The 15098-nt window shown below is 48.1% G+C and overlaps 1 long non-coding RNA gene across 2 annotated transcripts; it reads right to left on the minus strand.

The window, feature by feature from the left end:
- Nucleotides 1–4312: 4312 nt before the first annotated feature.
- Nucleotides 4313–13989, minus strand: LOC121026051 (uncharacterized). Of its 2 annotated transcripts, none has more exons than XR_005788244.1 (4): nucleotides 13088–13989; nucleotides 11232–11337; nucleotides 5188–5337; nucleotides 4313–5081 (listed from the first exon to the last, which is right to left on the minus strand). It is a non-coding gene; the product is annotated as an uncharacterized LOC121026051 (long non-coding RNA). The 2 variants fall into 2 exon arrangements; XR_005788245.1 differs by lacking the exon at nucleotides 13088–13989 and adding an exon at nucleotides 11499–11712.
- Between the last annotated feature and the right edge of the window lie 1109 nt (nucleotides 13990–15098).

Consider the following 15098-nt stretch of genomic DNA (forward strand, 5'->3'; position numbering starts at 1 on the left):
AGTGACGGGAGTTGGAATGGGGCTGCTTATGTTCACTTGAGCAGCCGATTTACAGTCCCACAAAGGGCAGGGTGGGACAGAGAGGACTGAGGCTGGTTTATCTTCTGTAACTAGAAGACTTAACAGGTCAAAGGGCTTCAGGCCACTCAAACCCTACCTTGACATCGTTGTTTACTGATCCACAGGCCCAAGGAGGATTCCCTGCATGTGGATTTGGAGTCGGATTCCCCCACCCAGAGATTTCCGGAACTAAAGGGGAGACTGGCTATCTTTCCTCGAACTGGCAATCACAATGTGCCCGTCTGCCTTGGCAAAGAAGGACCACGTTGGTCTGCTCGTCCATGGCCTCCATGGCCCTCATTGTCCCGCCCTCCAGTCATTTGTACAAGTTGTCATCCAAGGGGGTATTTGAAGATGAAAATGTGCAGGACCATACTGCTGAAGTGTTACCTTTGTTTCCCCTTCCAGCATTTCCTATTATCCTTGGCTCAGCACAGCACAGCCAGACCAGTCTTGTTCTTTGCTTTAAGGATGTATTAGGAGAAAACAGAGAGAAAGGAGCTGCTTCGGGCATGTGAGTTGTAAAGGCCTGGCGCCTGAGAGAAAACAAAATAACTCCAGGTGGACCTTGTCTGAGTGCCTGATGGGCCCTGAGTTTCCCAGAGCTACGGTAAAGCGCAGGTGCTGGAACACCTGCTCACACCCCAGCATTAGCAGAGAGCACTGGACCCAGAGGAAGTCCCGGATGAGGGATAGACACACAGTAAAGGCACGTGTGTCTCTATTCAAAATCACCAAAATATGGAAACAGCTCAAGTGTTCGAATGGATAAAAAGAATGCAATACAATTATATCCACACGATGGAATATTATTCGGCCACAAAAAGGAATGAAATCCTGGCACAGGCTACCGCATGCATGAGCCTTGGAAACATTATGCTGAGTGAAAGAAGCCAAAGACCAACTATTCCATGATTCCATCTGTACGAAATATCCAGAATAGGCAAATCCACAGGGACAGAAAGATCAGTGGTTTCCTGGGCCAGGGGAGAGGTAGGGTCAGGGAGTGACTGCCAGTAGGTACTGGTTTCCTTCTGCCCTGGTAAGAATGTTCTGGTTGCACAACAGCGTAACGGCACTGAATGCTACTGAACTATATACACTTTAAGATGATTAAAATAGTGACTTTTGTGTTATGCTTATTTTACCACATACACACACACAAACCCGTGTGCCTTTCCTGCCTGTGGCTATAAGGAACCCTCTCGCCTGCTCGTCCCCTCCCCCCAACACACGGGTTCCACAGATAATCTCCTGTACCTTCTCTTTTGGCCAGCCCTTCCTGTCACCTACCCCCCACCCCCACGCCCCAGGTGCCATGCCCACAATGGGCCAGGGTCAGAGGCCTCCCACCGGAACCGGGGCTACGGGGGGTTCAGCTGTGAGGACTGACAGTCGTCATGTTCCTCAGAGTGATTTTCTCACCTAAATCCTTCACTTCTGCCTCCTCACCCCAACCCCCTACTCAGACACTTAAGGACAGCTCTGGAGTAAGGGAAGCTTTGGACAGTCTCTTGGAGACCCCTGGGGGGGGGGGGGGGGGGGGGGGCCCCGGGGGGAAAGACAAAACCTCGTTTAAAACATTAGCTATTCCCATGGCTCCAAGGCCCAAGGCAGCCAGCCTCTAAGGGGGCCACGGCGGGGGAGGAGGGGGGCGCGGGAAGGTGGGGGCAGCCCAACCTGCAAACAAGGGCTGTGTGAACCCCATCAGATCATGGGCCCGGCTCAGGGCGGTGTCACGGACACAGGCCCTCCAAAACCCTGAGCCTTCGTGTCCAGCTGGTGTGCCCACCCTGATTCGTGGTCGCGCCGGGTCACAAGCACCCCAGGATCACCTACTAAGCCCCCTCCCTAGTCCCAGACACCCCAAATCACGCTTTAGGAGCCTGAGGGGTGGCAAAACCCCATGCTTGAGAGGACACCCACCTCACAGACCTCAGCGGACGGCACACCCCCGAGGGGTCCCGACCCTTTGCCCCCGGGGGCCTATGGGTGACGAAAACTCTTCTGTACGCCTGAAAGGGCCCCCGGAACTTTAGTGGGGAAGCTGGCCCGCTTCTGAGGCTCCTGCCCCATCTGGCGGGGTCCGCGCGAGCCCCTGCCGGCTTTACCTGGGTTCTGCCGGCATCTACGGTCCACCTGGAGAACTACGGCGCAGGGCACCGGAAGTCCCCGGGAGCGAGTCCAGCCGCGAGACGCTGCGAGCCGCTGGACGAGCGAGCGCACGCGGCCCGTGCCTGGGGTGAGGATGTGGTGCCCTCTAGAGGCCGCGGGACCGTACGGCCGGGGACCGGGTGGGCGCTAGAGGGCCTCTGCGGGCGCTAAAGGCTGGCAGGTGCGGGACCTAGGCGGACTGAGAGGCGAGCGATTTGTTCAAGGTCATAGGGAGACACAGATCCGAGCCTTCTGGAGTTGAGCCTTTGGTATTCCGCTGCCGCTTGTTAAAGAAAACAAAAAACCCTCGCACACTCATGCCTGCCCGGAGCAATGAAGCTTAAGTGTCAGGGCACTTCATTTGCCAAGGGCGCTCTTCAGGGGCCCAGAAATGTATTCACATGGTCGTGTTTGTTTTTACGATTTGCAGAAGTGAACCATTTGAGCTGTTAAGATTGGTTAAGATCGCTCTCTTCCCGCTCTGACTCTCTGTCACACTTCCCCTCTGGTCCTGGAGAGGCCAAGGGCCTTTGGGGGCTGGCTAAGGGGAAGTTGAGTTGAGGATACATTTAATGTGCCTTTAATGAGAACTGTTTACATATGTAGTTATTACTGGCCATCCTGGGGTAGGAATGACTTCCGGGAATAATCCCACCGCCCACCTGGCATCATGACATCGAGCACTACAGCAGCTGGGGTGTGGGAGGAGGAGAAATGAGGTTTAAAATGTACAGAGCCGGAAGCTAGTCTGTGGGAAATTCTTCCAATCACCAAATACCTAAACTTGTGAGCAGATCAAAACAGAAATTTTTCTTCCTAAGAATATCATCAATAATGCAGTGAATATAATTGCAAACCCCCTATAAAATGAAATTATTTTTCAAGTATGCCCATATGTAACCAATAGAAACAATTCTGGCATGGAAAAGTAAACTGTAACAGTTTTTCTTTTTTTCACATCATACCAAAAGGGAAAGCGATACATTTTGAATAGAGCTAACATATGGGTTCTTGGTTTAATAACCTACTCAATGAAAAGAAGTGAAGTATACGAACACAATGGGAAAAATATTTAACTTTCTTGCTGATTTGACCAAAACACTGACATTGACAAAGATAACAAATCTCAGACCTGTAAAAGACATTGAGGTCAAGTTGGCTGATGAGAATTGTCAATTCAGAGTATTTAAGATTGCTCCCTGAACATGAACCCTTGATATGCTCTGAAAATGTACAGCTTTTCATAAAAGAAACTCAATAGAGGTCCCCCCATATTTGACAGCAGTCCCCTAAATGAGTAACAAACTCTGAAGTGGTAAGTTTTCTAAACTATAAATAATGAAAACCAAATCCCCATCAACTATGCCAGAAGAAAACCAGAATGAATTATCTTTCTATCCTCTTGCTAGAAAATATTACAAAATTGTTGTCACACAAAACGGTGCTGAAAGAGTCTGCAGCCAAAAATCGTAGGGGAAAAAAGGCTTGTAGGGGTTTGTCGGGCAGTTAACAAAACTTTATGTCAGTTTTCTGAATTAGGTGAGATTTGAGGTATTTCTCAGCCTTTAAAATGCTATATGTTAGGTGCCTGGCTGTCTTGATCTCTGGGTTGTGAGTTTGAGCCCCGCATTGAGTGTAGAGATTAGTTTTTTAATGTTTATTTATTTATTTTTGAGAGAGAGGGCGAGAGAGAGTGAGCAAGCTTGAGCAGGGGAAGAGGGCAGAGGGAGAGAGAGAGAGAGAGAGAGAGAGAGAGACAGAGAGAGAGAGAGACAGAGAGAGAGAGAGAGAATCCCGAGCAGGTTCCATGCCACCATCTCGGAGCCCAACTCAGGGCTCAATCCCATCACCCTGGGATCATGACCTGAGCCGAAATCAAGAGCCAGACAATCAACCAACTAAACCACCCACACACCCCTTTATAGATTACTTAAAAAAAAAAAAAAAAAAAGTATGCTGCGGTGCCTGGGTGGCTCAGTTGGTTAAGTGTCCAACTTCAGCTCAGGTCATGATCTCGTGGTTCATGAGTTTGAGCCCCACATCAGGCTCTGTGCCTGGAGCCTGCTTTGGATTGTGTCTCCCTCTCTCTCTGCCCCTCCCTTGCTTGTGCTCTCTTTCTCTCTCTCTCAAAAATAAACATTTTTTTTAAAGTATGCTATGTATTGTTTTCTTTCTGAATCTGCATAACATTCTTCTCTTACCTAATTCTGTATCCATAATGTTCTGTTCTTTTTTCTCTTTAAGGGATCCCCAAATCATAAAATAAAAAACCCCACCAAACCTGGATCTACTCTCCCACACATGTGCACACGCACGCCCATGTGCACACACACAGACACACTCATATACACGAAAACCAAGAAGAACCACAGGCTCATTGAGTAAAAAGAGGCACAAGACCCCTTCCCTAGACACATTTGTGTGCTTCGGAGTTGCTCTTTTTATCAGTTAAAAGGTGCTGGTCATCAGACTTCTACTCCAGAAAATATATAGAATCATAAAATGACCATAGATTTGTTAAAAGCTAGATCCAGTGAGAATTCTTTTCACTAAGTAAGCTCATTTTACTAACAAAGCTAATTTTCCTGGGGCACCTGGCTGGCTAAGTCGATGGAGTGTGTGACTCTTGATCTCGGCGTTGTGAGTTCGAGCCCCATGTTGGATGTAGAGATTACTTAAACATAAAATCTTTTTTTTTTTAAAGCTAATGTTCCTGTTGGTTTCCCCGATGCCTTCCAATCCTTTAATGTCACCCCCAAAGGAATTGCAGAGGACAGCTTTGGGCCATTATTTCACCATTCCCCTTAGACAGAAGGAGTGGTTTTTCTTCCTCGTTAGCCTGTTGGGTATTTTAAGATTGTCATCATCTGTTATGCAAAAGAGAAAAAAAGAAAAAAGAATCAAAGGAAAATCAAACTTATGTTTTGTCTTAATATTTCACGAGCCAAACTTCTTTCATTTTGTTCAACTGACATTTGTAGAAAGAGGTTCTTTTAAAGTCTGCTGCTCAGAGTTAAGCAGTCACAACCTGCAGAGAGGTACCTCGTCCATCTGAATGTGCAATAATATCCTCGTTGGTCGGGAGCTTCTAGTCCCATGGTGGTTTTTTCCTGTCAGGCTGTACTAGAAGAAGAAACATAAGAGGCATAAGGGTATGCCAGATGGTGAAAAATAGGTTTACGGCACCAAAATAGTGTTGTTTTTTTATTAAAAACTAGGCTAGTATTGAATGCCAGAAGGTGTGAAACCCAGCTCTGAGTAAGAATCTCCACATTTAGCATTGATCTTGGCCCGTGTGAACCTCCCACCAGGGGAAGCAGAGTGGGCCCACCAGCCTGCCTGGGGACATTGTTGCCAGGCTACCTGCACAGCATCCTGGAGGCCCAAGAGAGAGCAGGTGAGCTTGCTTCTTGGGAGGGTCAGCTTGGCTCCCCAACCCCCCTTCCTACGCTCATGCCCATTACCATCACACCGGAAGTTCTTTGCTAGATGCTGTCTGTAGTCACCCACATCTCTTTCATACTGGATTCCAAAATCTAAGAACCCGTAAGGCTGGAACCTTGACCTCCAAGAAGTTTTAGGCTTCTGCAGCATCAGTAAAGGTAACAGCTGTCTACAAAAGTGTTCCCCAAACCCTTAGCGGCCCATGTCCCTCAAACACTCCAACTTAAGGGAAACCAACATCCCAGAGGATTAGGCTCCTCACTTGGAAAGTCCTTATTTACCTCCATCACCATAGTCTGAGTTGGTTAGTGTTTGCTGCAAAACAGTCCACAGCCAAGCTTAGTGCCTTACGACACCAACTCTAGATTTAGCTCTTGATTCTGTGGACTGGCAAGCTGGGCATAGCTCCACTGATGCACGTGGCTCACACCCGCATGTACAATATCCACTGCCAGGGTGGCTGGGGACAGTCTGGTCTGCGATGGCCTCAGCTGGTCAGATCGTCTTTCTCCCATACGGAGAGCAAGCAGAAACAGCAATGAAGCCCAAGGCTTCTTGAGAGGCCTGGACCAGGCACGATGTTTGGTATTCAGATTGGTCAGAGCAAGTCCCAAGACCAGACCAGGTTCCACTCTGATGGGAAGAGCCGCTCTGCATTGAAAAGGGAGGGTAATAATTGTGTCTCTCTGTTTTCTTTAAAAACTTTGTATCATGGAGCACCTAGCTGGCTCAGTTGGTAGGACATGCAACTCTTCTTTTTTTCTTAAGTTCATTTATTTATTTTGAGGAAGAGAAAGAGAGTGGGGGGGGGGGAGGGAGGAGGAGCAGAGAGAGAGGGAGAGAGAGAATCCCAAGCAGGCTCTGTGCTGTTAGCTCGGAGCCCAGCCAGGGGCTCGAACTCATGATCCATGAGATCGTGACTTGAGCTGAAATTAAGCGTCTATGCTTAACCGACTGAGCCACCCAGGGACCCTGAGTGTGAAACTCTTAATCGCGGGGTTGTGAGTTTGAGCCCCACACTGGGTGTAGAGCTTACTTAAAAAAAAAAAAAAATTTTTTTGTATTGTGGTAAAATATGCATAACATCAAAATTACTCTTCTATCCATCACTACTGTCCATTTCCAGAACTTATTAAAAATAGATTTAAAAAAAAATGCTACCTTTTATTCATTTAGCACTTTTACAGTTAGTTCAGGACCATTTCTTTTCATTGCCTCAAAGAATCTTCTGTGTTCTGCCTATTCATCCCTCCCTCTAACCCAACCCCTGACAACCACTGGTCTTTTTACTGTCTCCATAGTTTTGCCTTTGCCAGAACATCATATGGCTGGAACCATACAGTAGGGTGGCCCTTTCAGATTGGCTTCTTTCACTAGTGGCATGCATTCACATTTCCTCATGTCTTTTTGTGGCTTGACAGCTCATTTCTTTTTAGTGCTGAATCATATTTTACTGTGTGGATGTACCACTGTTTATCCACTCACCTACTGAAAACATCTTGGTGGCTTCCAAGTTTTGGCAATTATGAATAAGCTGCTACAAACATCTGTGTTCAGGTTTCTGTGTAGACATAAGCTTTCAACTCCTTTGGGTAAATACCAAGGAACACGTTTGCTGAATTACATGGTAAGCCTATGTTTAGTGGGAGCTGTGCTGGGTTTTTTTTTTTTAACTTTTTTTTTTTTTTTAAAGTAGGCTCCATGCCTACTATGGGCTTGAACTCACAACCCTGAGATTAAGAGTTGCACGCTCTACCGACTGACCAGCTGGGTGCCCCTAATGTTTTTTGTTTGTTTGTTTGTTTTTAAGTAATCTCTACACTCGGGGTGTCCAGTTGGCTGAGCATCAGGCTCTTGGTTTCGACTCAGGTCATGATCCCAGGGTGGTGGGATCCAGCTCTGCATTGGGCTCAGTGCTGAGAGTGGAGCCTGCTTGGGATTCTCTCTCTCTCCTTCTTCCCTCTTCCCCACTTGCACGCTGTCTTTCTCTCTCTCAAAAATACAATACAACATAATAAAAATAAAATAAAATAAAATAAAATAAAATAAAATAAAATAAAATAAAATAAAATAAAATAAAATAAAATAAAATAAAGTAAAAGTAATCTGTACACCCAACGTGGGGGGCTTGAACTCACAACCCCAAGATCAAGAATCACATACTCTACTGACTGAGCCAGCCAGGCACCTTGTTTTAAAGAAACTATCAAACTACTTTCCATACTGGCTGTACCATTTTGCATTCCCACCAGCAATGAATGAGAGTTCCTGTTCCTCCATTCTCAGCAGCATTAGGTGTTGTCAACTCCAGAATTTTTCATCATCCCAAACTGAAACTCTGTACAATGACTGCCCCTTCCCCCTTCCTCAGACCCTGGTACCCCATTCTACTTTCTGTTTCTATGAGTTCAACTATTCTAGATACCTCATAGAAGTGGAATTGTGGCCATTTTTTTTTTGTTGAATTGTGGCCATTTTTGAAAACAATCTGTCACCTACTCTTAACAGGTAGATTTTATGGATCTCCAAACTCTTTTTTTTTTTTTTTTACAATTATTTATTTATTTTGAGAGAGAGAGAATGCATGCACACACAGGAGAGAGGCAGAGAGAGAATCTAAGCAGGCTCCATACCATCAATGCAGAGCCTGACATGGGGCTTGTATCCACGAACCGTGAGAGCATGACCCGAGCTGAAACCAAGAGTTTGTCACTCAGCCAACTAAGCCACCCAGGCACCCTCCAAATTCTTCATCATCTACTTCTGTCCCACATTCTGGGTACAGCCATCCTTCCCAGTCACACGTACATAGAATCTCCAAGATGCCTGGTCTCCAAGGGTGTGGTAGTGGAAGATCTTATTCTGCCTGAAGTTCAGGATTCAACTTGGACTGGGGAGTGGTGGTCAGTGCCACAGGCAACTTAGCACAGACCTGCTCAGGTCTCCTCTCTCTGTCCCTTTTGTGTCAGTTCCCTCACACACCAGGGAGGAGACATGATGCTTCTGACATGTCCCGGCTGGCTGGGTGGTGGGGGGGATCAAGAGCCCCTCTAGCTACCAAGACCAACTGTGCTCTTTCCACACCCCTGTGCCTTCTCCCTGAGCTCAGCTAGCAGGAAGCAATGTGGCTGGCCTCTGCCACTCAGCACCCTGGGCACAAAGGTGTGGAGACCCGGGGAGGGAACTAGTGATGTGACCCATCCTTTTCATTGACCTTCAAACCGCTTACAATAACAACGTGACCCCCCACCCCAGCCTAGGACAGGAGAGGTAGAAGAGAAAGGGATGTGGAAAAAGGAGAGAGAGGAAAAGCAGAATGAGAGGTGTGTGGGAAAGAATGAACCTTGCTCAAAGAAAGGTGTGGCCTTTGTCTTCATCTCCTGGGAGGTGATGTCTATATCACCTGTGGAATGTCTTGCCAGATAAGAGTGTCTTTGTTGGGAGCTTAGGTGGCTCAGTTGGTTAAGCATCTGACTCTTGATTTAGGCTCAGGTCATGATCTCGTGGTTCATGAGTTCAAGCCCTGTGTCAGACTCTGCACTGACAGTGTGGAGCCTGCCTGGGATTCTCTCTCTCTCTCTCTCTCTCTCTCTCTGTCAAAATAAGTAAATAAAGTTAAAAAAAAATGAGTGTCTTTGTTTACAAGGGGGCCTGGGACCACACCAGATAGTGTAACAATGTGGTTTATGGTGGGGGCTTTGTGTCACAAGGTTATCAGCTCAGCCTTCACAGAGTGGGCAATGAACCATGTCTACATGACTGAGCTCCAGTGGAAACAGGCCACCGAGGCTCATGTGAGCTTCCCTGGTTGGCGATACTCTTACATACTGTCATACATAGTTGCTGGGAAGAGTTAATGCTGTCCATGACGCCACCAGGAGACGACAACTGGAAGCTCTGTGTTTGGACCTGTCTGGACTCTGCCCCTTGTGTCTCTTCACTTAATTGATTTTAATCAGTATCCTCTCTCTGTAATAAACTATAGTGGTGAGTATAACAACTTTCAGTGAGTTCTGTGAATCTCTCTAGCAAATAATCAAAACTGAGGGTGGTCTTGGGGACCCCTGAACTCTGCAGTCGGTGTGAGAAGTGAGAATGGTCTTGTAGATTGTTGTCTAGTTTTACAAGGGGGTACACAGGGGTGCCTGGGTGGCTCAGTCGGTTAAACATCCAACTCTTGGTTTCAGCTAAGGTCATGATCTCAGGGTTTATGAGCTTAAGCCCTGCATTGTGCTCTGTGTTGGCAGCGAGGAACCTCCTGCTCTCTGCCCCTCCCCTGCTCACACTCTCTATATCTCTCAAAATAAATAAATAAACTTAGGGGCCCCTGGATGGCTCAATTGGTTAAGTGTCCAACTTCGGCTCAGGTCATGATCTCACAGTTTGTGAGTTTGAGCCCCACCTTGGGCTCTGTGCTGACAGCTCAGAGCTTGGAGCCTGCTTTGGATTCTGTGTCTCCCTCTCTCTCTTCCCTGCCCCGACTTGTGCTCTGTTTCTGTCTCTGTCTCTCTCTCTCTCTCTCAAAATAAAAAAAACATAAGAAATTCTTTTAAATAAATAAATACACTTAAAATAACAACAACAACAACAAAGAACCAAGAAGGTACACCGATGGAGAATGCTATCATGTTAACAGTAAATCCAAGAATAATGGTCATAGTGCCCTCAGTCAGATGGGGCACAGGGATGCTTCTGGAAGCCACCTAAGGAGAATCACAAGTTCAGTTCAAACTTATATTGGTTGGTGATGATTGTGCTGGAAAAAATGGCATTCGTGAAATGTCATTTGAGTGCTGAGTTGAAGAAATATGTGACTACATTAGAGGTTGAGGACCATTCCTTTCTATTCCACACCAGCAGAGGACCTGTTAAGTTCAACGTACAGGATATAACTAGTCATAAGAAATTGGGTAGATTGAGAGATGGCTGTTATATCCAAACAGAGTGTGCCATTATGATGTTTGATGTAACATTGAGTGTTACCTCCAAGGATGTGCCTAACTGGCATAGGGATTCGGTACAAGTATGTGAACACATTCCTGTCACATTGTGTGGCAACAAAGTGAGTATTAAGGACAGGAAATTTAAGGCAAAATCTATCACCTTCCATTGAAAGAAGCATTTTCAGGGGCGCCTGGGTGGTTCAGTTGGTTGAGCATCGGACTTTGGCTGAGGTCATGATCTCACGGTTTGTGAATTCGAGCCCCACGTGGGGCTTTGTGCTGACAGCTCAGAGCCTGGAGCCTGCTTCGGATTCTCTCTCTCCGCTCCTTCCCTGCTCATGTTCTGTCTCTCTCTCTCTCTCTCAAAAATAAATAAACATTAAGAAAAGAAAGAAAGAAGTATGTTCAGTCTTAGACATTTCCGCTAAAAGTAACTACAAACTTTGAAGAGGTCTTCCCTTTGACTTGTTGGAAAACTAATTGGAGACCCTAACTTGGAGTTTGTCGCCATGCCTGCTCTTGCCCCACCAGAGGTTGTCATGGATGCAGTTTTGGGAGTGCAATATGAGGCTGGTGGAGTGGGGCCCCCACAGCATGCCCAGAAACACCATCTCCACGGGTATCAGGTACCTCTCTCCTTTTGTGGCTGGTGCACAGTTTCACGGTGTCCACGCCAACCGCGGGTCAGCTGCTCTCTAATGCAGGTGCCTTCCGCAAATTAGACCATTTTAAGTACCTAATAGGAAAAGATACATTGGCTTTCAAAATCCATTTGCATTACAATAAGAACTTTCAACATTTCATCTGTCCACTAAAGGAAGAGCTGCCAGAGCCTTTAAATATAATTTCAACTGTTGCACAAGTTTAAGTGGATGATAAAAGATGGCAGTTGTTTACCTGTGCTAATGAAATTTCTCCTTGATGGTGACTATCAAGCATTCGAAGTGTTCATCGATGAATTACAATGTGGCCGTTGTGAGCATTAAACCTCATATAAAAAGTTACGTGGAAGGAGCGACTATGTGGCTCAGTTGGTTGAGCCGACGCTTGATTTCGGCTCAGGTCACGGTCTCAGGTTCATGGGATCGAGCCCCACATGCAGCTCAGCGCTGACAGCACAGAGCCTGCTTGGGATTCTCTCTCTCCCTCTGTCTCTACCCCTCCCTTGCTCACTCGCTCTCTCACTCTCAAAATAAACACATAAACTTAAAAAAAAAAAAGTTACATTGATGAAAACAAACTGTGGTAGATTGGTTAAAGGCCACCAATCCCTCCCATGCTGGTTTGCACTGTGCAACGTGTCCCCCCACGTCTTCTTCCCATCCAAGGGTGTGTCTTTTTCTCCACTTCCTTACCCGAGTCTGGGCTTGACCTGTGACCTGCTTGGGCCAATAGAAAAGGATGGAAGTGACTTGGGGCTCCCATGGTTAAGTCAGGAAGCTTAAGGGTTCTGCCTTGATTCTCTTGGAAGGTTCTGGTTGCTATATAACAATCCATCTAGCCTACTAGAACACGAGAAGCCATGGAAGAAAGGAGACCTGAAGTGTCCTAGTCCACAGTTAGACATGCAAGTGAAACCATCTTGGACCTTCTAGCCCAGCTGAGCCTCCCTCTTGAATAATTCCAGTCAAAACCCACAGAAGAAGTGCCCAGCCAACCAGCACAATCATGACAAAGCATAGAGTATTGCTGTTTTAGGCCAGTACACTTTGGGATGCCTTGTTATCTGGCAAAGGCTAAAACACAAGGTCAATTTATCATTTAAAAAAAAGTGAAAGGGGGAGCCTGGGTAGCTCGTTGGTTAAGCATCGGTTCAGGTCATGATCTCATGGTCTGTAAGTTCAAGCTCCGCATGGGGCTCTGTGCTGACAGCTCAGAGCCTGGGGCCTGCTTCAGATTCTGTGTCTCCCTCTCTCTCTGCCCCTCCCCTGCTGGTGCTCTCTCTCTCAAAAATAAACATTAAAAAAATTTTTTTTTTAAATGAAAGGATGGGGCGACGGGGAGGCTCAGTTGGTTAAGCATCCCACTCTCGATTTCAGTTCAGGTCATGATCTCTCGGTTCATGGGATCGAGTCCCAAGTTGGGCTCTGCACTGACAGCATGGAGCCTGCTTGGGATTCTCTCTCTTTCTCTGCCCCTCCCCTACTTGAGCTGTCCCTCTCAAAATAAATAAACAAAACAAAACAAAAAACGATAAGAACAGGAGGGGAGTAATGAAACAAAATTGGCCATATCTTGATCATTGTTGAAGCTGAAAATTATCTACTCTTCTATTTTTGTGGGAACTTTTCCATAGTATAAAGGAGAAAATAAAGGGTTGTAAAGATTTCATTTAGGAAATTGTATTTACATAGTGGGTATTTCACCTTTTGTAATCGTTTATATTTCATTTTCTTTACATAATTGCATAATATAGAGAATGAAATAATTTTTTTTTTTTTTTTTTTTTACTCACCAAGCCCCATTTGGACTCTCCAAATACTCACCAGTTCACCCCTGAAAGTCACGGGAACATTATATAAATTTTCTGGGTGGCTCATGAGGTGAACAAGGATGAGGAGCCCGGTCTGACCGCACATCCATAAACCCTGCCAAAAGCAGCTGGCGCCCGCACCAGGGAGGGTTCCAACAGGGCAGGAGCCCTTCCCCCCTCCCCCACCCCCCGGCCGCGCTCTCAGGCGTGGGAGGAGACGATGAGGAAGTCCAGCCTCCTGGAAATCCAGCTTGGCCCTCCTTCCCTCCCTGCTGTCCGCTCTGTGGCTCCGTAGTGGCTGTGCCCAGGCCCGCCTGCCCGATGGCGCGCGCCCCGGCCTCCGGGTGGGGGTGAGAGTGCTGGGAGGGGCCGGAAAAGGCGGGTCAGCCTGAGTTACGAACCGCTCCAAACCATCCGGGGAGGGGCCAGAAGCTTCTCTTTCAATGATCGGGCAAAGGCTGTCCTTCGATCTCCTCCTCCTTCCTTGCGAGGGGACGGGTGGCAGGCGCACCGCGTTAGGTTCCCAGTCGCTCTGGGGCGCCCCGGCTTTAGGAAGCGGGGAACCTCTGCCCCTCCGAGTCACACTCTCTGGGAGCCCCGGCACCCCTAGGCTCCGATCCTCGACGGCTGTACGCCCTCACGCAGCCCCAACGTGAAGGGCTGAAGGGGGGCCGCGCCGAGGGCCTGGGCCGGGACCTGCGCAGTCCCCAGCGGGGCACCGGGCGGCCGGGAAGGGGGGGGGGGGGGGCGCGGCCCGGGCTCAGCGGTGAACGCCCCCCGAGGCAGTCTGGAACCCGACTTTCCATCGCCTCATCGATCCCGTCCCGCTTCCTAACGACGTTTGGAATGACTGATGCGAGCTCTCGGGCCTCGAAGCCACCCTCCCAGGAAGCCCTCTTTCCTTGCAAAGGCGCGCAGACCCCGCGGAGCAAGCGGGGACGGAGGCGGGAGCATGGTGGGGGGCGGGGAGGGGGCGGAGGAAGGAAGCCGGGGGGGGGGGGGGGGAGGGAAAGAGGGAGAGAAATGAATTGCATTGGCCAGTCGCATCCGCAGCGGATGATGCTGACACCCTCCATGCGGTCCCCTCCCAGGGGGGCAAGCGCTCCGCTCCCCCACGCCAGGCTGCAGACAAATGAACACAAAGCACGCGGACTAGAACATAAACAAGGGTATTTTATGACTTCCTTTTATTTATTTATTTATTTAGCACACTAATTAATAAATAAACTCCTGCAACGCGGGGGGGGGGGGGGGGAGAAGTAAGCAAGCAGAATCCAAACATCCTCTCTGTTGCCATTTGGTTATGTAAAAAGGAGGAATTAAGGCAAGTTGGTGGTGAAGAATTCCTCCAATGCCACGCTCCAAATCAGAGCCCCTGCAAGACCTGAAATCAAAAAGAAAGCGGGCACCAGCAGCAAGCACAGAAAGTGGGGCAGAGGTCTGCCAGCAGCTCACATATTGTTCCTGCTCCTAAGGGGACGATTGTCACATGTCACAGAATTAGGCCCAGCTGTAAGCCACCAGCCCTACTACACACCACCTCCTAGTAACAACCCCTGCCTCCCCATTCACTTTCTTTCTGAGCAGGGATGGGCTCCGAGGCAGCTTCCATTGTACCGGGTCCCCACCTCCACCCATCATGGCCAGAGGTGCTGGGGCAGGGAGTGGACACCTGCCCCAAGATACTGGGCCACAGGAGTCCCCTCACCCAGGAATTTAGGACTGGATGGAGAAAGAGAAAATAGTGTTTATGAAGAGCCAGACGCCATTTGGTGTAAACAGGGGAGCCCTGGCGGGTTGTAGGCCTGGGGAGACAGAGGGAGCAGTCTGGGAGAAAAAAAGGCCAAGGGAAGGAGGAAGAGAGGGGGAGACAGAAAGAGAGAGACAGGGAGAGATGGAATAAAGAGCTGCTGGCACAGAGGGGCAGGATAATGCTCCCTGCTGCCTTCTAGGCCTTTCTGAGGCCCTCGGCAGCATCCTCCTCCCCCCATATTTGGTAACAATAATCCCTGTCTTCTGGTTCA

The sequence above is a fragment of the Herpailurus yagouaroundi genome, unplaced genomic scaffold (assembly GCF_014898765.1).
Source record: "Herpailurus yagouaroundi ecotype Mexico unplaced genomic scaffold, PumYag 67793, whole genome shotgun sequence".
NCBI classification, from domain to species: domain Eukaryota; kingdom Metazoa; phylum Chordata; class Mammalia; order Carnivora; family Felidae; genus Herpailurus; species Herpailurus yagouaroundi.